Raw genomic sequence first — 20,631 nt, forward strand, 5'->3', positions numbered from 1 at the left:
GCTTCTGATACTCGTCGTCCCAAATAATTCCCCCTTCTTTGTTGGATACCTGGAGTACCAGGGGCACTTAGTGAACAATCCAGACCGAATGGAATTGTTATGTTTGTGAGCAGCAGGCCTCAAGGACATCACTGAAGCCGCTTGTGAGAAAGTACTGAAGCTGCCTGTAAGAAAGTACTGAAGCCACCTGTGAGAAAATAATGAGGCCGCCTGTGAGAAAGTAATGAAGCTTCCTGTGAGAAAGTAAACGAAGCAACCTTGAGAAGAAGGAAAACAGCTGGCATACGTGACTGGGGGCTGAATGTGAAGCAGGGTGCAGGTGGAGAGAGCCGTGCGCGTGAACATAGAGGCTTAACGAATCATATTTTAGCTAGGAGCACGTGCATGATATAGTTAACCAATTAGTAGAGAGCTTGCGCATGATACGGAATTAGAAGGGCTATATTAACCGGGATGTATCAACAAGAAATTGGCATTTGCTTGATCATATTGGTCGTCAGCAGTGTCCGTTACTTCCGCATCAACACTTCTTGTTTTAACAGCACAGCATATGCGCTTCTATCGAAAGCTCTTGTGAGGGCTTCTTGTAGACATCATAAAATACAAGGGAGAGCACATGCCATGGTCAACAATGCTGTAATTACCATAATGGCTCCTTTCCAGAGTAACATAACCCATCCTTACTTCATTCTTGTCCAGTCAACAGTTATGCCACACACAAGCTTAGCCAATAAAATTACTGATCACAAATATTCATGTTTGCTGAGCAAAACTGAGTTTCACTGCTTTCTAGTAGTTTTCTACTACAGCATTCTTCTGCTGTTACAGACATAACAACTGCAGCAACCTCCTTACCTACAAAGCCAGTGACTAGTTTTTTGCAAACCTCTGTTGAAACAAGCCATAAGTTCTGCTGACAATGTCTTGTATCCTAAAGCTTCCCTTCTCCTGCCATGGCTTCTTCCTGCGAGCAGGATTGTATCCCTCCCCCAAGGTCGGAGTGCTTTCACTGGCACCGTACTGGCTGGAGAAATACCCACATCTCCCCTGCTTTGTTTCTGAGAAGAGGCTTGTTCCAAGGCTTTATCTATTAAAGTCTGCACACATTTCCACACGCACGGAATGCAGATCAAAATGCACATCTAAAAGGAATGAATGAGCATCCTACAGCTACTTGTAGTAAGCTTTTGTCAACCCCCCAAAAAGATTTCTGAATACATCAAAGCCATCCCTTTGTTGCAGTTTCTGTACTCCTTTTTGCAAGTTTTGAATGCTTTTGTGAATGGATTCCGAATGATCAGACAGATTCATACAGCAAAGCCCAGCAAAATCCTGGCAACCATGATTTTGTGCTCATAATAAAAAATCTATTGCTGCTCTGTTCTGTTACCACCCCGACTACACCGGAGACACCGCCGAGCAGGAGGGTGCTTATCAGCAGGGTTAGGGCAGAGAAAGGAGGCAGGCGCAGCACCTTCAGGGCTCCCCTGTTGTTCGCAGAGTGCGTTCTGGGCCCTGTCTCTCTCCTGCGCCCCGAGCCGCCTCTGTTTATCCCCTCGGCAGATTCAGAGGAAGAGTACTGACCAGATGCTGCTGCACGCGTGGCCAGCGCACGCAACCAGGCCTGTCAGATGTGCTCTGCAGGCTGACAGCAGTTCTGTTTTGTACAGTAGCGTCGCGTGCAGCACCTGCATCAGTCAGCAGCGCTGACAGCGCCGATGCAGTTGCGTTTGTTTGCTTAGCAAGCCAACAGCCCAATTTATTTAGCATAGCGAACGCCTGGGCACTTGCCACACCAAGTGCAAAGACTGGAGCAGCAATAATTTCACTTGGGTTCCCAAACTCTGTATTGTCTTGGCAGTCAGAATCAAAGCTACATGTACTTCGTTTAGGTCTTTTACGCTGTAAAAGACCTAAGTTATTGGGTGTAAACATCCCCAAGGTTCCCATGGTGCAGGGCCCCCCATATGGGAGGGCATCCCTGCCCACGCACAGTCCCCAGATATGAAAAACCCCCCATCAGGGCGGGCACTGGAGTAGTGCTGGGTTTTGATAGTTCCCTACACATTTCTGCTTTCCGTGACTGATGTCCACGGAGCTGCCACACAGCTCGTTAACAATCCAATGAACGCAAGGCAGCCTGGAGCACCGGTCGTACCCGCCGCGCAGGGATCCACATGTTCACTGCTCCTGTAGAGACACAAGCGTATCCATTTCCCCACGTTACAAGAGGCAACGGTCCTTCCCAGTTCCCTGCTTCCAGATTCTTGACCATCCCCGGAGCTTGCCCTCGGATGGCCTCAGGTACAGGAGACGATCCAAAATGTTTCTGTATTGGGGAAGAATTGTCACTCCAACCATTTAGACAACTGAGCACATACATTGCTTTCGCTGACTTTTCGTTTGCAGATCTCCCTTCCGTTCCCCCTTCTTGTTCTAACAGCATATTTTTAAGTGTGCCATGGGCGCGTTGAGTGACGGCCTGTCCAGTGGGGTTGTGCGGGATACCAGTAACACGCTGGGTGCCCCACAGAGCAAGGACGGTTTGGACTGCGCGAGAAGCATACGCTGGGCCGTTACCTGTTTTTACACGCGTGGGAACCCCCATGAGAGCAAACGCTGACGTCCAGTGTTGGCAAACATCTCGAGCACGTTCTCCTGCATGAGCAGAGGCAAACAATAAGCTGGGATGGGTGTCGATAGTTACATGCACATATTTGTGTGGGCCCAGTGACGGGACGTGAGTTATATCAGATTGCCACAATTCTTGAGAGCACAAACCGCGCGGATTAACCCCATATCAAGGTGGCGTAACTGTGTTCTGGCAGCTGCTTCAGGAACGCACAGTTGCCCGAGCTTGTTCCCGTGTCAGCTGTAATTGTCGTTGAAGGGCTGCAGAGTTTTGGTGATAAAATTCATGGGCCGGCTGAGCCTGCATGAGTGTGTTTGGAATGAGGGCCGCGTTAGTGAGAGCGTCTGCTCTCGCGTTACCTTCTGTGACAGGTCCCGGTGCTGCAAAACTTCTGAAACAAATGCTGCAAAACCTTCGAAGTGTTGCAAACCCCTTATGAATACCAGCTCGCTGCTAGGAAACCCCGTACCCTTCCATCTCGATCTGGGTATCGAGGACTTCAGTCAGCAGAATTATAATTAATATCAATGGTTAATTATAGGAGAATACTTAATCAATGTGATTCTGGAATATAAATGTAGAGTGATTTTACTAACCATAGAAATATAGGGTTAAGTTTTATATATGAAGTATCCTTACCTTAAGGAACATAAAACTTCCTTATCTGAGAAGGATGGCACCTCCTTATCTTAAATAATTGGCCCAATGTGTTGGGGAAAGTTTGGGGGTGGTAGAACGAGGCCCAGGTATGTCGTTTGGGCTCTAAGCCATCACTTTTAAGCCAGAAGATTCAAGGACAAGATGACCTTGTTCTCAGGACCACATACAGAGATTTCAAGGAGGGGTTCGACCGACGAATTTGAGGAGGGGGTGTCCCGACGACCCCCGAGACCACCAGAAGACCCCTGACTCAAATTACTGAGCATGCGTGAATGGGAGGAGATGCATTATAATGATTTCTCGGAAACTTGATGTTTATGCGTGACATTTCTCATAAATCTATTGAATATGTATATCAAATGTGTATTTAACTGTGCTATTGGATGAGACAGGCGCGCACGCTGGGTGGAGCAATCCCCGTGTGCCCAGCGCTGCAAGAAAGAAGTGCCTGCTTCTTAACTTCTCATTGCTGTTAAGGAGTTTTATTCCAGATTTCTGTAATAGCCCGAGTCACAGTACCAGCCAGCGCAACCCCCCAGACGAGACACTGTCCACGTGGACGGAAAACAGGTCACAGGGACGCGCTGGAGGAGCCCAGCGCTCGGCCCTGAGGGGCAGATCCCAGCAGAGCCCTACGCACAGGGCTGCGAGCCCCGCGTGCTCCCCTTGGGCACAGCTGGGAGCGGTGCCCGCCGGACTCCCTTTCGAAGCCCCCCAGCAACAGCAGCTGCTGCCTGCACGCAGCCTTGGGCCCTGCCCTCACGCGCTCCCCGCAGGCAGGGGCTGTGTGGGACCCCCAGCTCAGCCCCCAGGAAGCCAGCAGACCCCCTTGGACCCATCTCAGTCCTTCCTACGCCCAGCTGACACAAAGCCTCCCCAGACACAAGGATGACCTCTGGACGGAGAAACAGGCAGGAGAAAGCAGAGCAGGCGCATCCCGACACCCGCACGGCCCTGGCCAGAGCCACGCACAGAGGTGCTGAGCGCGGCGCCGGGAGCAGGACAGGTGGGCACTCCTCCTCCCCTGCCGCCCGCCAAGCCGGGCCTCCCCACTCACAGGTCTGGCTGTGCTCCCCGGAGAGCAGGTAGTTGGCGAGCAGCGGCGTGTGGGTCAGGCACTGCAGGCCGGCATTGAGGAAGCAGGTGTTCCCCACGTTGTGCAGCCCGGCGCCAACTGGGTACTTCTGCTCCCACTTCATGGAGAGGCGCTCCGCAGGGAAGAGCACCTTCTGGGGTGCGGGGATGCCATCTCCCACGCTCCCCGACTCACGGCCACTGCCTGCGGGGAGAGGGGCGGTGAGCCGCAGGGCTGTGAGCGTGGGGAGGCTTCCCCTCACCCTCTCTGCCTACCCTGCTTGCCAGGCAGCCCCTCCTCGGGGCCGCGCTGGCCGTCAGCGGCCTCAGCCTGGGGGCCGAGCAGCTGGTACTTGTCCCGCAGCCGCTCCCACAGGCAGGAGGAGCAGCGGCTGGCGGGCTCCAACTCCATCTCCTGCAGCTTCTCCAACGAGGCAGCCAGCAGCCCACCCAGCTCCCCCTCCTCACCCGCCTCCCTGCAGCCCAGCTTCAGCGCCTCCTCCATCTTCCTCCCGGTCAGGATGATCCAGTCCAGTGGCCCTGGCTGCACAGCCAGCAGACAGGTGACCGGGCGTGGCCGGACTGTTCTGTTTGCTTCCGATCGTGGCGCCAGGCAGCGTCTTGTCGGGGCAACGGAACGTGGCCTAGATCCACCGCTGGCCCAGCCCCTCTGCTTGGTGCCCCTAAAGCCCTGGCGGAACGCTGAGGCCGGGGCACCGCAGTCGCCGTAGCCACCAAACACACTGGCCTGGCAGCGCTGTGTGCCATACAGGGAGCGGAGGCCGAGCCGGGGCTGCGGGCCCCAACTCAGAGCAGAGCCCACGGCCCTGTGTGCTGCGGTAGGCGCCGCTGCCGAGGACACACCGCCTTGCCCTCACCATGCCCTGCCTGCACTATAAGTTCTCCTCCAGCCTCAAGAACCACACGCTGATCTTCAACGGCCTGCACATCTCCCTGCGCGACCTCAAGCGCCAGATCATGGCCCAGGAGAAGCTGAAGGCGCCCAACAGCGACCTGCAGATCACCAACGCCCAGACCAAAGAAGGTGCGTGGGGGTGGCGGGCGCGGGGTGGGAAGCGACAATGGGATTCGCCCTCCATCCCTAGCTGGGACTTGTGCTGGGAGCCCCACAGAGATGTCCCTTCCTCGCGGCTCTTCTGACAGCCACCGCCAGAGCTGTGTTTCAGCCACACAGCCAGGCTACAAGTGCCCGCGCTTCATGTGCAACGTGGAGAGCTCACTAAGGTTTTGCTTTCCGGGAATTCTTCAGGGAAAATGATACGGAAATGTGGAACAGGCTTGCCAGATTTCTTTGAAATCTGCTGGAGAAAGCTGAAAGGGATGGCAATGGAACAGGTGGCTGACTTGAAGAAAAACAGCGGGTTTGGTCACTTAACTTTGCCTTCAACTTCTTGTACGCCGCGGCACTGGAAAACTGGTTCTGTGGCTGTTGCAGAAACTGCTCCCCAGCAACATTTTGGGCCAAGAGTGCAGCTGTGAGTTGGAATCTCAGCAGAGCCCTTAAAGCCATCGTGCACTTGGGTTGTTACCGAAATCCGGAATAAAATTTAACCTATGTGACTACAGTTCTACAGTTAGCAAGAATCACCTCATATTGATATTTAATTTTCAACGTTTATGTCATGTAACGTTTCCCCCCTTTGAGACTTATTTTATTTTTTAAATGTCTCTTTTACTTATAACTAATCTCCATAATCAGTAAGTCAAAAAGTATTATTAACATTACTACTAAAATTCCGTTGATAGATTTCATTATTTTGGTATGATTTTGTCTAATTCAGTACAGATGAGAGACTGTTAACTTTAAATGACATGTTTCTTTAGAAATCCATTGTTTCTGTTTTGGAGGCGGTGCTTCTTGTCTCTCAAATAATGAATCCAAGAATCAATATCTTCAAATTTAGGGGCTGCATGGTGTTCGAAGCACCTGATATGGTTCTTTCAATTTTTATTGAAGAGATTCTGATTCCCAAGTTTTCAGGTACACATAATCTCCTGGTTAAAAATAGTGAACTGGGGAATCTAAAGAAAGAGGCTCCGTGGCAGTTCCATACCCTTTTAAAGCATTCAGAGTTCTTCCAAGGGATATCAAATACAATTCCATTTCATTATCCCCAGGAACAGTCCCATTTTGAACAAGGGTTGGAGTCTGATAAGATTTTCCATACATTAACATATGGACTAATTTTAGTCCTAGATCTGGATTGAATCTTGATTCTCAGAAGTGCTTAAGGAAGAGCGTGAGGCCATTTTAAAGATATTTTCTGACAAATTTTACTTATCTATTAGATTATAGCCAAAAAGAGTGTGTAAATTCAATTTAATTCCCAGAATTTTGCTCAATATTTGAATAATTTCAGCTACAAAATGAGGACCTCTGTTTGATTACATTCTTTTGGGGATTCTAAACCATGATATTATTTCTTTTAACAGATTTTTTTTTTTTGCCACTTCTCTTGCCTATTGGTGCGACAGGGAAAAAAAAACTTTTGGCCATATCTACTAATACCAATAGATATGTATATCCATTTTGTTGTGGCAATTCCGGAAAATCAATCTGCCAATAATTTTCAGGCAAGTTTCCCGTATATGTGGTTCCTGGGGGTGGTTATTTAATATTTCTAGGGTTATTCTTTAAACAAATTTCACACTTTTTGTCTAATTCCAAATCAACCTTACTGTAATTTGGGGTTTGTTGTTCAAATTTCATTTCTTTACCTGGTATTATTGTCATGATGCCTTTTTCTGCTCTCTCCTTTGCCTTTTGATTGACTAATTTATTTCCAATATTCACTGGGGAATTCCCAAATTGGTGGGCTTTGCAATCATAGAATCATAGAATCATAGAATAGTTAGAGTTGGAAGGGACCTTCAACGGTCATCTAGTCCAACCCCCCTGCAAGAAGCGGGGACATCCCTGACTAGATCAGGTTGCTCAGAGCCTCATCCAGCCTGGCCTTGAACGATTCCAGGGATGGGGCCTCCACCACCTCTCTGGGCAACCTGTTCCAGTGCTCTACAACTCTCATTGTAAAAAATTTTTTTCTAATATCTAATCTAAACCTACCTCCTTCTAATTTAAACCCATTACCCCTTGTTCTATAACAACAGGCCCTACTGAACAGCTTCTCCCCATCTTTCCTGTAGGCCCCCTTGAGGTATTGGAAGACCGCTATCAGGTCTCCCTGGAGCCTCCTCTTCTCCAGGCTGAACAGCCCCAACTCTCTCAGCCTGTCCTCATAGGAGAGGTGCTCCAGCCCTCTGATCATCTGCGTGGCCCTCCTCTGGACCCTTTCCAACTGGTCCATGTCCTTCTTATGTTGGGGACTCCAGAGCTGGACACAGTACTCCAGGTGGGGTCTCACCAGGGCAGAGTAGAGGGGGAGAATCACCTCCCTCGACCTGCTGGCCATGCTCCTCTTGATGCAGCCCAGGATGCGGTTGGCCTTCTGGGCCGCAAGGGCGCATTGCCCACTCATGTTGAACCTCTCGTCTACCAACACTCCCAGGTCTTTCTCCTCAGGGCTGCTCTCAATCCAATCCCCGCCCAGCCTGTATTTGTGCTTGGGATTGCCACGACCCAGATGCAGGACCTTGCACTTGGCCTGGTTGAACTTCATGAGGTTGGCACGGGCCCACCTCTCCAGCCTGTCCAGGTCCCTCTGGATGGCATCCCTCCCTTCCAGCGAGTCGACGGCACCACACAACTTGGTGTCGTCGGCCAACTTGCTGAGGGTGCACTCTATCCCACTGTCCATGTCGCCGACAAAGATGTTGAACAGGGCCGGGCCCAGCACGGACCCCTGAGGGACACCACTGGTGACCGGTCTCCACTTGGACATTGAGCCGTTGACCACCACTCTCTGAGTGCGGCCATCCAGCCAACTACTTATCCACCGAGTGGTCCATACATTGAACCCATGCCTCTCTAGTTTAGAGAGAAGGATGTCGTGCGGGACAGTGTCAAATGCCTTGCACAAGTCCAGGTAGATGATATCCGTTGCCCGTCCCTTGTTCACCGATGCTGTTACCCCGTCATAAAAGGCCACCAAATTGGTCAGGCACGATCTGCCCTTGGTGAAGCCATGTTGGCTGTCACCAACCACCTCCTTGCTCACCATGTGCCTTAGCATGGTTTCCAGGAGAATCTGCTCCATGACCTTGCCAGGCACGGAGGTGAGGCTGACCGGCCTGTAGTTGCCCGGGTCTTCCTTACTCCCCTTTTTAAAAATGGGGGTTATGTTTCCTCTCTTCCAGTCATCGGGGACCTCACCAGACCGCCACGATTTCTCAAATATGATGGCCAGTGGCTTGGCAACTTCATCCGCCAGTTCCCTCAGGACGCGCGGATGGATCTCATCAGGCCCCATGGACTTGTGCACCTTCAAGTTCCTTAAATGATCTCGAACCTGCTCTTCGAGCACTGTGGGCGGTTCTTCATTCTTGCAGTCCCTGCCTGTGCCTTCCACAGCTTGGGTGGGGAGACAAGAGTTCTTATCAGTGAAGACTGAGGCAAAAAAGTCATTGAGTACCTCAGCCTTCTCCACATCCCGGGTAACCACGACACCCGTTACCTTCCGGAGGGGGCCTACATTCTCCTTGGATTTTCTTTTGTCCCCTACATACCTGTAAAAGCTTTTCTTGTTACTTTTTATATCCCTGGCCAGATTCGATTCCATCAGGGCTTTAGCCTTCCTCACCCTATCCCTGGCCGCTCGCACAGTCACTCAGTAGTCCTCCCAGGCTACCTGTCCCAGCTTCCACCCTCTATAGGCTTTCCTCTTCACTTTCAGTTGGTCCAGGAGCTCCTTGCTCATCCATGCTGGCCACCTGGCCTTTTTGCCCGACTTTTCTTCATCGGGATGCACCTCTGCTGAGCTTGGAGGAGGTGCTCCTTAAATATGGACCAACTTTCCTGGGCCCCTCTTCCCTCCAGGGCCGCCTCCCATGGCACTTAGCCCATGAGGTTCCTGAAGAGGCCGAAGTCCACCTTCCTGAAATCTAGGGCAGAGAGCTTACTGTGCAGTTTCCTTGCCGCCCCGTGGATCTTGAACTCCACCGCGTTGCATTACTGCAACTTCTTTGGGTTTCTGCACCACTTGGAGCAAGTGCAGAATTTCTTCTTGGTGTTTAATGGATGTTCCTTGTTGACGCGGAAGTAACGGACACTGCTGACGACCAATATGATCAAGCAAATGCCACTTTATTGCCTAGATAGCTCAAATTATATAGACATAGCAAGTCATTCATTGATTGGTTAGTATGTGCTGTCCGTACTCCTAAAGTCCTAATTTGATTGGTTAAAGATGTATACTGGATATAGTCACGTATTTCTTACTTTGTCTATCGTACCGTTGCTTCTCAGCATGTATACTCGCTTTGTCCATTGTGCTCAGGTCCTGTTCACTTCGATACATTCGCCCATATTCCCATCCGCATAGCTCACTTCGCTACATTTGCGTACATTGATACACTTGCTCATATTCCCATCTACTACATCGAGGGCCTACTGCCTGCAGAGGCCTCTGAAACAGTCCCATTGTGTCTGGATTGTTCACTACGTGTCCATTGCTTTCCAAATATCCCACAGTTCCTTGTGCTGTCAGCGTTCCTCTTTCTTTCCACGTGGCTCCATGGGCATGTACTGCTCCAAAAGCACACTTTAAATCAGTCCAGATATTCACTTTTTCTCTTCTGTCCATTTTCGGGCTTTTATGAGGGCTAGTTATCAATTCCGCCTTTTGTGCTCAGGTGTTCACTGAGAGCGGCTTTGCGTCAATAACAGAGTTTGTTGTTGTTATTGCATATCCAGCCAATCTTCCTCTGTTTCTCACGAAGCTGCTTCCATCAGTGCATATCTTGAATTCTGGGTCAGGTATATGTTCACTCTTCTGTTACTTCTGCTGGAATAAACTTGTTTGATGGTCTGTAGGCAGTCATGACTTAGAACTTCTTCTTCTATTGAATTTAAAAAGATGGCAGGATTTATTGTTGTAGTTGTTTTCAATTTGACATCATCTTGTTCCAACAGGACAATGTGATGTTTGAGCATCCTGCTTGGGGATAACCAGTGTCCTTCTTTCTGTTCCAGAACAGAAAGCACCGTATGCGGTACATAAACTGTTCTTGGCTGTCCAGTTGTCAGCTTACGAGCTTCTTAAATCAGGAGGACAGTTGCTGCTACAGCTCGTAGACAACCTGGTCATCCTTGGCTAACATTGTCCAATTGTTTGGAGAAATAACCAACCGGTCTTCTTCATTCTCCATTTTTCTGAGAAAGGATTCTTCTGAGAGCCAAGTGTTGTCTGTCATGCACAAACAGTTCAAAGGGTTTGTTTAAATCAGGCAACCTGAGAGCAGGAGTGGACATCAGAGCTGCCTTCACATTCTGGAATGCCTTTCGAGCTCCAGGTCCCACACAAGGGGTCCCTCCTTCGATTCCTTTAATCCACAGGTGACACCAGCCAGCCATTCCCGGAAATGTTCGCAGCTCCTTAGCTCCTTTTGGCTCCGGCATTTGGCAAATTGCCTCTTTTCTCTCATTTCCAAGTCGTCTTTGTCCCTGTGTGATTTCAAATCTCAAATGCATGACAGTCTCTTTTCCAATCTGTGCTTTCGTCTTGGAAACTCTGTTATCACTTTGGCCCAAGAAATTTAGCAGGTTAGAAGTCAAGTTGAAATATTCTTCTCTGGTTTCTGTGGCTACTAAAATATCATCTACATATTGCAACACCAGTCTTTCAGGATAAATTATTTTGCATGTTTCTAATTCCTTAGCCAATTGATTTCCAAGGATCGTTGGGCTATTTTTAAATCCTTGAGGTAGCACTGCCCAGCTGAGCTGAGTCTTCTGCCCAGTTGTGGGATTTTCCAGTTCAAAGGCAAAATACGCCTGACTATTTTTGTCAAGGGGAATACAGAAAAAGGCATCCTTCAAGTCCAATACTGTGAACCACTTGTGATTTTCTTTTAAAGCTGTCAACAAGGTATATGGGTTTGCCACTAAGGGGTGAATATCTTGGACTAATAAATTTATTGCTATTAAAATCTTGTTCTAACCTATATTCCTCACTTTTTGGCTTTTTTCATGGGTAAAATGGGAGTATTGAATTCTGGTTCACATTCGACTAATAGTCGATATTTTTTTTTAAATTTCAATTATTTTCTCAAGGCCTCTTCTAGCTTCTAATTTTAAAGGGTACTGTTTTTGTCTTACCAGTTTGGTGCTTTCCATTAGAAGAATCTTTACCAGTTCTGCTGCTTTTGAATGTCCAGGAATTTCGCCAGCCCGCACCAAAGGAGTTACTGCATTGTCCACTTCTTGAGGGATTTCATATGGCTCTGAAGTTGTCTGTAACACAAAAATTCTTACCTCTCTGGCTTTTGATTAGGGTATATTTAATTGCATTTCACAGTTTTAAAAATTAACTTTTGCTTGCAATTTGCTCAATAAATCTCTCCCCAGTAAGGCAACAGGACACTCTGGTATATATAAAAATTGGCCAGTTCCCATTGCTTACCCAGCTTAAAGTTAAGGATTGAAAGAAAAATTTCTGTTCAGCTTTCCCTGTGGCACCAATTTTGTCTACGTGCTTTTTATTCAATTTTCTTCTACAAGTACTTAAAACTGAATAGCTCCAGTATCAAAATAGAAAATCCTTGGTTTGGGTCCCCAGCTGGATTGTAACCAGGGGTTCTGCTGGGGAATTCTCCCCCAGTCCTCTTTGCACCTCTGACACAGGCATCTGCTGTGCTGCCAGTTTTTTGTTTCTTTTTCAGAATAAGGACATTCATTTTTCCAGTGCCACCATTCTTCACACTTTGCACACTGATTTTCCCAATCTCTCTCCTATTGCGGTTATTTTATCCATTCCTCTACCACACCCCGACCTCATCCCCAGTTTGTTCCCCTACCGCTTGTCGAAGTGCGGGGCAGGGCTCAAGCCGCTCCTTGTTCTGTCTGGTCTTGTCGGCTTCCAGTTCTCCCTGCAGTAGGACTGAATCCCTCATCATCCAACTGCCCCGCTCTACAGCTCCCACCAGCGGTTCGGTGTTCTGCCCCCTTTTTCTACTGTTTCATTTGTTAAACCTGCATCAACACTTAGAGACAACACAGAAATTTAACACATGAATTTAACACATGAATTTAACACATGAATTCTATGTCTTCCTCTTCAGTTCCACAATTTAAACACCACTTTTTATGCTACAAGCCAAACAAGATCTTTTCAACCTTTTTTCTTTTTTTTTTTTTTTTTTCCTCTGATGCCAAAGCCATCAGATCCTTGGGGACATATCCGCAATCTTTCTGCCACTCGGGGTGATTTCTCAAAGCAAAGAACAAATCAACATAGAGAACCACATCTCACTTTCTTTCCCTTCTACAGGATAACATCAACTGTAAAATATTGTATCAATTTTTCCTAGTCATTGGGTCTCCCCTTATATCCTCCCACTGTTTAAGAACACGTCCCAGTAGAGACTTCATTAATGTTTCCCCTCCCATTGAGGTAGACATAGAAGTTATGTGTTTTCCTGTATTTTACAAAAGAGTTTTTGGTACCATAAAGACAATAATACTGTTCTACAGACAAATTCAATCCCATCACCAAGAAAAGTTTAAAACCCCAAATGCAATACTGTATATTATTCAAGTCCCGTACACCACAACACATGCATACAGACTTAAAAAAAAAAAAAAAAAAAAAACCACCAAAAACCAGCATTGAAGCAACAATTACCAGCTTGTAAATCACTTCTGAAACACCCTGGGGCCCCTTTCCAAGCTGTGTACAAACCTTACCAATACTTCCCATACTCGTAAACAATTTAGACCAAATGCCAAACACCAGACAAATGTAAATGACAATTGTCCCAAATACAAAAACCAAACCAATGCAAATGACAATTGTCCCTGCAGGCTTCTCTTGCCAGCTAACCTACCCCGCACACACCGGAGCCCCGCTCTGGGGAAAGCAGGGCATCACACGGATACCGTCAAGCCAAGCCTTCAATTTAATGCCGTGCAACACAGGGTTAAATACCCGTACACCCGCTACGCACGCGAACGCACCCGCCCCCCTGCACCCATAGACCCATCCATGCCCGCCACGCACCTACCCCTACACTCATGGACTTATCCGTGCCTACCACGTACGTGGATGCACCTGCCCCCTGCACTCCTGGACTTATCCGTGCCCACCATGTACAGGGACACACCTAACCCCTGCACTGATGGATTCATCCGCGTCCAGTGCGTGAGTCGCCACGGACCGCCCCTCCAGCATACGTGCATCCCTTCTAACGTTACCCCACAGTCCCAAATACGCAAATGTCCAACCCAGCAATAGCTTTCGCTTATGACTTACGGGCAGACGCCTAGGCTTCCAGAACAGACGGGTACCCTCTGAGTGCCAGCTCTGCGAAGCTTTCGCCGCGCCTTACGGGCAGGCTATCCAGAGCAGACAGATTTCAAAGAAGAAGTGCCTTACCCTTTTCTCCAGGGAACGTTGCAAGGAGCTTTGTGAGTCGAGAGTGATGGGTCTCCCCAAGAATCCCTCGGTGCCGGCCGGAGTTTGATCAACACTCGATCTCATCAAGTCTCACTCGCAAGGTCCCATCTGGGTCGCCAAAGCTGTTACCGAAATCCGGAATAAAACTCCTTAACAGCAATGAGAAATGAAGAAGCAGGCACTCCTTTATTGCAGCGCTGGGTGCACGGGGGATCGCTCCACCTAGCATGCACAACTGTTTGATTAACAGCGCAGGTTAAATACACACTTGTTATACATATTCACTAGATTTCCGAGAAATATTGTACATAAACATTAACTTTCCGAGACATCATTATAATATTTCCCCACCCACTTGCGCATGCTCAGTCTTTTGAGTCGAGGGTCTTCTGGTGGTCTTGGGGGTCATCAGAGCGCCCCCTCCTCAAATTCTCTGGTCAAACTCCTCCTTGAAATCCCCATCTCTGGTCTTGAGCACAAGGTCGCGTTGTCCTTGAGATTTCTGGCTCCAAAATGATGGCTCAGCGCCTATTTTTACAGGTGGTCTTTGGGACCTACCATTGTTCTACAACTCCTCCTAACTACCCCAGACGTGCTAGACTAACTTCTAACAAACGAGATATTGTAATAGCTCTAAGATTCCCATTCCCTCTAAGGACAAATAGATTTCATATAAAATTTAACCTATGTGACTACAGTTCTGCAGTTAACAAGAATCACCTCATATTGATATTTAATTTTCAACGTTTATGTCATGTAACAGAGTGTTGGCTGCCTCTGAAGGACAGTTTGGCATTTCTTGTTAATAGAACTGCTGCTGTACACCAGGGACACTGCCACGCAGATGCTATGGAGCATCAGTTCATCATTCATTTCTAACCGTGGGTGGTTTTTTCCCTGATAGTGCACGTTAACGGTGTCAGGCCGGTACTGAAGTTTTGCGGCAGAACATTTATGGTGAATAGAAGCAAGAAGGATTCTTAGAGAAGTCATAAATTCATTTAAATCTGCTCAATTCTTGGAGCTGATAATGGGTTTGTATTACTTAGTATGATGTTTCTGTTTGGTGATCTGCCATCTTGAGGAGGTTAAATGTGATTGGAGACTTTGGGATGGGACTTTTCAGAAATAAAGAGACTTGTAAATTGTTTTCACTTTTTAAACATTATTTTTTTCCTTTAGTTCCCTGGCACCCTTACAACAGTCTTTTCTTTAGAATGTGTTCTACTGTTTTTTTCCTCTTCCTGATTTTTGTGTTTAAACTTAAACAGAATCGTATGTTTGCTGCGGGAAGTGTAAGTTCAGCCCCAGCCTTTACAGTGGTTGGACATAAAGCTCGCTGTTGATCGACAGGCAGTGAAACCATTTTCAGGACAATGTTTGTGAGGAGACTCAACAGCACAGTGTTAGGGGTCTCAGGAGGCCATTGGATGCCATGACATATGTAGGTGGGGACACATTTCAGAAGGCTTTGGTTTTCCTGTGGTGTTGAGTAAAACTGTCAAGAGCTTTTGAAAAATGTCTGTTTTGCTTTAAGGGCTTTTCTGCCCTAGCAGCTTTTCATAATTAAAAAGTTTACTGAAGACAAGACCTCATTTTGTTAAAACATTACCAGTGGGTTCTTGCAGTCATTTGGCTTGATGCAGCGGATGAAGCATGGCTGGCGTTGCTCAAGGATTTTCATTAGTTTTTCCAGGGATTGCTTGAACTGTCCTCCCAGAGTAGAGAGCCGTTTGGTGGTATCCAAGCCCCGGGAAGAGTAAGCACATGCTGTCTGCTACATCATTCACTGTCAGAGGGCCAATTAATAAATCTTTGTATTTTTGTACAACGTAACAGTATCACACAACTGCCAGGAATTTTGTCTTTGTTTGTCTTTGTTTTTGTATTTTGTCTTTATTTGCTAAGGTACTTTCAGCTTCACAAACGCAAGCAGGCTGAATGGCCAGCTGGCTGACACCACTCCTGTAACAGCTGGGTCTGTCTCAAACGGAGCCTTAAAACCAGAATGTTGGATGCTCATAGCCCGCAACGGAGCCCAATGATTCGCTCCAAAAGAAGAAATGTTCTGAAATGGGGCAAAGAGGTAGACTCTGTTATAGCAGGTGAGGAACAGAAGGTCAAGTTTTAGGAGAAAAGTTGATGCTCATCAGTATGTTACCCCATCAAGTGTTCCTCCAACAGACATCGCACCAATTGTCCAAGGTGTGTTGCATTGTTTCTGTACGTAATCAGCCTGCAGAGAAGAAAAAGTCTCTGCTTCACTGGGTTCTCTTAAGTGTGGTGCTGCCTAAGGGTGAAGTTGAAGGAGGAATCTGCTTCGTACTTTACAGAGCATCCCTGCTGTTTAACAGCGGCAAGATCCTCCTCTAGGCAGGGTGTGTTGCATGAGTGTCAAATGTTAAAGTTGGTCTGTTAGTGACACAGATGCTTCCGGAAGCTTTCGTAAGGGTGTTTTCATGGGAAAACACAAAAATCCCCCAGTGGTTTTCAGGGCCAAGCTAGGGAATACATTTCAGTGTAACAGGTCTGTGTGCCAAACTGTTGGTCTGTGTGCATAACGGTGACTTTCAGGTTTTCTTAATCAGCTGCAGATGCCTAAACTCACCTTCAGAAGAGGAAGGGAAAATCTAGACCAGGATCTTCTGCCTAAATGGGATGTTTGGAGCTCTTACATGTGGACATCAAGTATGGTTTTTGTGTCACTTTGTCTGTGCAGGAGTCCTGACTAAATGTGGAAACGATCTCGGAAAGAGCAAAGTGACACTTGAGTGAAGATGGCCTGCTTGTTCAGAGAACTCGAACCCTTTCCAGCTCAGTCACTGTTGCTTTCCATAATGGCAACCTAGTGACAGAAGCAATGCTAAGGTAAGCTCAAAGCAAGCGGGGTTTTAAGAGCCAGTGGGAAGAATGGTATGATGGACTCGTGTTAAGACGCTAGGAAGGCAAAATGGACAAAGGCAAATGGGCAAAAGCAACTTCAGCTAGATCAGGAAAGAACCTCATGCACTGGCAGACTCTCCTTTAGTGACCTTTCAGACCATGTTGCTGTTGGCATTCAAACTCTTTTGAAAGAATGAAACAGAAATCGCTGCTTGTGTTTGATTCTCAAACCTGCAGATTTCTTGAGATGTCCTGTTAGTGTGTTGAGACGATAAAAGCGGGATCTTACATATAACATTTGGCTTTTCAATCTGTACAGGGATCCTCTGAATGCTACGGAATTGCGTATTAATGTACATTCTTACAAATTGACTGATTTTTTATTTCTGTATTGCTTTCAGAATACACAGATGATGATGCCTTGATTCCGAAGAACTGCTCGGTTGTTGTTAGATGAATCCCTGCTGGAGGAGTTAAAGCTCCCAGCAAAACCTCTGTCCCGTGAGTGTCCCTAAAGCATTGTATTCTTTGGTAGCGGGTGCAGTCTGTTCACTTTTTCCTGGATATTGGCGTACAGAGGCATTCAGATTTCTCTTTCCTGTTAAAGCTGCTGTTAATTTTTGTTGTGATGGGGTAGGTTTGAATGTCCCAAAGCAGACGGACATTTTTAAGCCTGCTGGGACAGTACGTTTGTCACAGGACTCCTAAATCACACCAGATCCTAGGAACTGCTGTCAGGTGACATTTCTACTCCTGTTTTCAGTCCATACAGCAGATGTAACACATTTGGTATTTTTGGCGCTGCCATGGCTAAATATGGTCAGGTGACTGATCTTTTTGCGCTAAGTACACTTGCCCTTCGCAGTGTCTAGGCCATCACTGTTCTTTCTTAGAAACTCAGTTCTGTATCTGGTGCCTGTTTGTAACACCAGGGATCTACAGATTGGCTACAGTTATCTTCCTGGTTTGATGGCTGGTTATTTAAGAACAGGACACTGTAGCACAGATTTCCTGGTTTTGATACTTAGAGAGCAGAGGCAAAATACCTGAGGACTTCCTCTTGCCCTGTTGTGTTCTGTCCCTGGAAGTCTTGGAATAATTTGTGACAGAGTAGAATTGGGATGTTTGTGGTTGTTTTTAGTGGCACGGGATGTTCCAGGAGAGAACAGTTTATGTATATGAATAAATTCCCACATTCGCTGGGCTATCAGAACATAAGGTGCTGATGTTGAGGCTTTATAATCTGTTTTCACTGCTTTCTGTGGGGTACAAGTGCTTTATTTCAAGTTCTGATCACCTTTCTTTCTTTCTTTTTCTAGAAGTCCAGCTGAGCCAGTGAGCGGAACACCAAAAGCAGTATGTAAAAACACACTCCCACACTTGTTCCTACACACTGCGCTTGATTCCATACCCACATACACACATACTTGTGCACTTTATATAAAACACACACACACCTGTGTCATTTTTGCCATTTTCACTTTGTGTCACTTAGCTTTTGTTTTAAATACTTCTTTTTTTGCCTAATGCAGTTTACACACGTTATCAAAAACCACTGAGAAACCACTCTTGTTAAAGTTGGTGCTGTTCCTTACATGGGACTTGAGGGTTCCAACAAATACCAAACCCAACACATCCCATCCATGTTGAGAACAGTTCTGTGAGGCTAACTGATTCCTTTTCACGACCTTCAATACTTGGGTCTTTATTCCTAGAACTGGATAATTGAAGTGATGTTGGTTGGGCCCCTGTGAGGGCTTAAACGTCTTTAATAGATTGCGGTGGATTTAACTCTCGCTGCGACACAAAGTGGTCTTCTACAGCTCTGCATTTGATCTTTCCACTTTATCTGATGAAGCAGTTCAGTTTAGCAGTTTGTCTGCAAATGGAAATATCTAAAACCCAGTGTGGAGATCTTGCTGGAGGGTTAGAGCCTGGTGCACCTGTGGGTAAAATCCCCGTCGCTTTCCTGAACTTCTGCCTGCAGTACATTTTTGGATCTGGGTGACTTCAGGGTTGATGCTGCTTTAATTTCCCAAAGGTGAAGCCTTTCTTTAGTGTACCGCCACTTGGAATTTACCTGTGGAGAAGGGACAGCATTTTTCTTCAGAGTTGACAGCACTGCCATTCGGCTGCTGAAATATAAATAAGTAACAGAAGGAGATACTTGACTGGTGATGGCCAAGATCTTGATTTGTCACTCGGGTCAAATAGTATGGGTAAGTATGCATTTCAAAATAGTCCTGATAGCAGAAAAGTTACTAGGTGGTGGTTTGTATTTTTCACCTTTCTTTTAAGGAAAACTCCTTTTTCTTCACTGGAATGGTGAGAGGTGTTCCTCTAACCCTGGATCATTGGATCTGATCATGGATAACATGTTAGGGTCACCTAATACAGACATTTATGAACAAAGTATACGCTTTTTTGCATGATTTAAAAAAAAAAGTTGTAACTAATTTTAATTTTGCTGCTTATAGATACCTGTTTAGAAGAAAGGCGTGCCACCACGTTCTGGTTATACGGCCATGCTGCAAAAGCCGTCAGGACACCTGTGTTTTGTATGAGCAGCTGTTTCTGCGCAAGCGCAGCCAGCGCCGTGCTGCTCTTTACAGCAGTGGGTGAGTGCTGGTGTCATTGGCTGTGTGGGCTGAAGGGTGTTTCTAATGTGTGTCAAATAATTCCCCGTTACACAGACTGCCAACCTGGCTGAAGCCAGTGCCACCGAAGAAGAGAAGATAAAAGCTACGATGACGCAGTCTTGCCGTGAATATGATCCAGTCAAGTAGGTGTTGATAATGTCAAATGTGTTCTTTGGAGCCTGTGGACAAATTGTAGAGGTGTTTGTTCTAACAAGAGAGACACATGCATACCTTTTTCTTTTTTTCTCCAGAAACTTCTAGTTACGTGAAGAATCCCTTGGCTGCCCCTCCACCATCATATACGTGCTTCCGTTGTGGGAAACCTGGCCACTACATAAAGAACTGCCCAACACATGGGGTAAGACTGTGGGGGACTTGTGGTGTTACTGAGCTTTTAATTTTTGTGCCTTGGCACTTACGTAACAAATCCGTGAATGCTCACGTTAAGAGTTGTTTCTCCTGGGGTGAAATTCAGAGATATATAAGAAATAAGAATTTCAGTCGAGCCCCTACGACAGGTGAAAGGAGAGGAGTAAAGGCTTTGCCACCTGAAATCATCATCAAAATGTCATTTTGCGTGTGGGTGTTAAGATGAGAGACGTCTGCGTTTCTTTTCTTAACAGGACAAAAAGCTGGGGTCTGTTCCCAGACTGAGAACGAGCACAGGAATTCCAAGGAGTTTCATGATGGAGGCGAAAGATCCCAGCGCAAAGGGCACGATGATAACCACCAGTGGAAAATATGTCATACCATTTGTTAATGCGTAAGTATGGAATTAACTGGACTGACCATGAAGCGAACGAGGGAAAGCATGCGTAGATGTCCGAGTGGCAGTGCAAGCCAGCTGGCCAGGCTGTGTCATTTCGAGGGAGGAAACACTGTCGTTGTATCCTTACCTTCAAATCCGGGATCCTTTCCCATATGGAAATAGGGTGGTGCCACTGCTCGTGCCCCTGGAAGTTGGTTAAACTGCGGGTGTGCTAAGGATCTGTTTTTCTGCAGAACATTTCAGTAGCGTTTCCAGGCGAGTCGTTCTCATTGAGAGCCCGTTTTGCTTCTGGATGATGTTTCAAAGGCTTCTTGCAAAATGTAACCAATTGCTGTTGGATGGAGATTTCCTCCCGCTCTGACTTTGATCAGATCTCATGTGTGAAGCAGACTGAGGTTTTCCTGTGGCTCTAAACTAAGAAAATCCTGCTGTGTGCTGACA

At 46.9% G+C, this 20,631-nt stretch overlaps 1 pseudogene; it reads left to right on the forward strand.

The window, feature by feature from the left end:
• Nucleotides 1-5,245: 5,245 nt before the first annotated feature.
• LOC147600749 (E3 ubiquitin-protein ligase RBBP6-like) lies at nt 5,246-20,181 on the forward strand (annotated as a pseudogene).
• Nucleotides 20,182-20,631: the final 450 nt, after the last annotated feature.

Source organism: Chlamydotis macqueenii, chromosome 5, assembly GCF_036417535.1.
Source record: "Chlamydotis macqueenii isolate bChlMac1 chromosome 5, bChlMac1.mat, whole genome shotgun sequence".
NCBI classification, from domain to species: domain Eukaryota; kingdom Metazoa; phylum Chordata; class Aves; order Otidiformes; family Otididae; genus Chlamydotis; species Chlamydotis macqueenii.